Here is a 3,862-nt window from a genome sequence, read left to right on the forward strand (position 1 = left end):
AGAGAGTGAACACATTAACCAAAAATGGAGAGAGAGAGAGAGAGAGAGAGAGAGAGAGAGAGAGAGAGACTTAATGTAATGATTGATAATGTCTAATAGGTCTTAAATATCTTGAAGAGGATAATTCGCTAACACACTCTCTCTCTCTCTCTCTCTCTCTCTCTCTCTCTCTCTCTCAATTTTCATGCCCCTACAGGAGAATGACTATCATGTACGCAAATTATTCCCAAATGGAAAGACAAATTTTATGGCTAAAAGAGAGAGAGAGAGAGAGAGAGAGAGAGAGAGAGAGAGAGAGAGGTCATCAAGATAAGCGAGCCACAAAAAAGAGAGAGCGTTCAGAGAAAGTTATTTTCCTCTTATCTATGTTTTTCCCCTCAGAAGCAAGCCATTAGCTTCCCCTCAATGGGTCTCACCCACAAAAAAAAAAGTTCAGCTGAGGAATCTTACGACAAACTCGACAGACATTCTGTCTGTCCTCTTCCTCTTCCTCTTCTTCATTCCTCTCCTCCTCCACTCCTTCTTCTTCTTTATCCGTTTCTTCTTCTTCCTTTTCTTATTCCTCCTCTTTGTCCGCTTCTTCTACTACCTCCTCTTCCTATTTGTCCGCTTCTTCTTCTACCTTCTCTTCCTCTTCTTTATCTTTGTCCGTTTGTTCCTCTTCCTTTTCCTCAGCCTCCTCCTCCTCTTTGTACACTTCTTCCTCTTCCTCCTCTACTTCTCTGCTTCCTCCTCCTCCTCCTCCTCCTCCTCCTCCTCCTCCTCTGCATCCGCTTCTTCTTCCTTTTCCTCTTCCTCCTCTACATCCGCTTCTTCCTCTACCTCATCCTCCTCATCCTCCACTTCTTCCTTTTCCTCCTCTTAGTTCGCTGCTGCTTCTTCCTCCCCCTCCTCCTTGATGCTTCTCTTCCCTGCTACTCTTTGTCCTTTTCTTCCTCTTCCTCTTTGCCCATTTCCTCCTGCTCCTCCTCTCGCTTTATTACTGTAGGTAATGACCTTTTGATAACGGGGTTGTCATAAAGATATATGAGCCATTAATTAGATCATCACCAATTTAATAAACGTTTGTTTCAACAACAACAACAAATGCAACCGTTTCTAGTCCACTGCAGGATAAAGGCCTCAGATATGTCCTTACTTATGTCAGGGTTTTGGCAAGTTTTCATCACCACGCGGGTCACTGTGGATTGGTGATGGTGGGAGATCTTTGTCTGATCGTTCACAGCAAACCAGCCTAGTAAGGGTAGCCCGAACTAGTACAGCTTTGCCGTTCATGATGATCCGCAAACCGTTACACCATGTTAAGGTATCCAAATAGGGTTGTATTCTTGCTAAATAATAATAATAATAATAATCATAATAATGGGCTATTTTCCCTTTTGGAGCTCCTGGGCCTATAGCATCCTGTTTTTCCATGTTTATTATTATTATTATTATTATTATTATTATTATTATTATTATTATTATTATATAGGCTAAACTATAACCCTAGCTGAAAAAGCTTATCTAATAATAATAATAATAATAATAATAATAATAATAATAATAATAATAATAATAATAATAACAATAATAAATGATAATAATAATAATAATAATAATAATAAATGAATAAAACATTATTATTATTATTATTATTATTATTATTATTATTAAAAGGCAAGCTAAGACCCTAGTTGGAAATGCAATAATAATAATAATAATAATAATAATAATAATAATAACAAAAATAATAATAATAACAATTTTGATGATGATAATAATAATAATAACAACAACAACAACAACAACAACAACAACAACGACAACAACAAAAGCAAAGCGTCATCAACCACAACACTGGTCTATATCATCAAGGCCTCACGAGTTCAGGATGACGAAGTCCTACCAAAACGCGCAAAGGGAAGGATATAAATTCAAGATAAAATAGGGTTGTAAAACGCGGGTTGTAATCCAAACCCCTTTTCCCCTCGGTTTTAACTTCCAAGTAAAAGATTAAGAGACGGCTAGCAATATTCATTCCGTTGCCCTCCCCCTCTTTAACGAGTATTGGACGCGAATATTATCATTATTACTTGCTAAGCTTCAACCCTACTGTTAGAAAAAAAATTGTAATTTTAATCGGAAATTGTCCGTAAAATATTTTGTTCTTAACCGTATTTCATTGAAATACAGGCGACCGTAATTTTACCATACATTATCATCATCATTTACGGTAGGATGACCGTAATATCATTCTTTTATGTCAATATATCCGTTTTTAAAACGGTAAAACTTCTGGAATAAATGTTGCCAGATATTTCCCGTTTGTTTATTGCAAATTTTTAACAGTGTAATTGGAAAAGCAGGATGCTATAAGCCCAGGGGCTCCAACAAGGAAAATGGCCCAGTGAGGAAAGGAAACGAGGGAAAATAATTTTTTTAAGAAGAGTAACAACGTAAAATAAATATCCTATATAAACTATAAAATAATTAAACAAGAGGAAAAGAAACAAGACAGAACAGCGTGTCCAAGTGTACCCTCAAGCAAGGTTGAAATTAGTAAAATATATGCAAAAGGAGGCTGTATGTTAATTATATATCCACATTTATATATCGTCATGAAGACGTCGCCAAGCCTCGCTAGCGTCAAGGAATATAGAGACGCCCATTCTATATACCCTGGCGAGAGTAATCTCATTTCAAAGAGTGGCTATATTCCACCGCGAAATCCAAGCGTCTCGTTAAATCCCTTTTTTATATCCACTTCTATCTGGGTCATCACACAGCCTCCTTGCGTGAGATGTCTCATTTTGTGATGATGAGGATTCGACCATGAAAATGATATCTCCCTGGAAATTTTGCAGTCTCCGTTGAAGGAGATTTTGGCAAGTCATGTCGTAAACTTTCTGTGTTGAAATTTTACTATTTCGCACTGGTAAAGCTGGTCGCTGTTTATGGGTGAAGAGTTATATAGGCAAGATTTGTTTGGCATAATTTTGATATGGTTCTCACGTGTTAGTTTTTGGTAATTTTCGGTGATGTATTATATTTGTATAAATATATATATATATATATATATATATATATATATATATATATATATATATATCTATATATATATATACATACTATGGCACTACCCAAGACAAGAACAAATACAGGGGTCAGTATTAACTTCTTACTTAACTGCTTTAGTTTTCCTGACGTATATAGTTTGTTCTTCATCTTTCTTTGGTTTAATTAATTAGCTAGTTCTCTTGCTTGAGGGTACAGTCTGGCACACTGTTCTATCTTATTTCTCTTCCTCTTGTATTGTTAAAGTTTATATAGTTTATACGAAAAATATTTATTTTGGTGTTGTATATATATATATATATATATATGTATATATGTATATATGTATATATATATATATATATATATATATTTATATATACAATCATTATACTTGCATAAGGACTGGGAATCTTCAATGGCAAGAAATGGCCAAGTTGAAGTGTCCTACAAAAAATGTGAGAGAAACATTCATAAAAAATAAAAAATAAATGTTTTATACATATATACTGTATATCAGTTTTACCAAACTTCACTCATACTAATTTGGAGATTTTTGCAATTAAATCAATTGCAACAGAGCTAATGTTGAAAAAGAAGATGGAATTCACAATATATGAAGCTTGATCAGACCACCTCTCTCTCTCTCTCTCTCTCTCTCTCTCTCTCTCTCTCTCTCTCTCTCTTCTCTCTCTCTCTCTCTCTCCAAATGATGGAAATCCCAATATTTGAAGCTTGGTCAAATCACCTCCCTCTCTCTGAGAGAGAGAGAGAGAGAGAGAGAGAGAGAGAGAGAGAGAGGGGGGGGTTTCTTGCCTGGCTTAGT

This window comes from Palaemon carinicauda, chromosome 29, assembly GCF_036898095.1.
Source record: "Palaemon carinicauda isolate YSFRI2023 chromosome 29, ASM3689809v2, whole genome shotgun sequence".
NCBI classification, from domain to species: domain Eukaryota; kingdom Metazoa; phylum Arthropoda; class Malacostraca; order Decapoda; family Palaemonidae; genus Palaemon; species Palaemon carinicauda.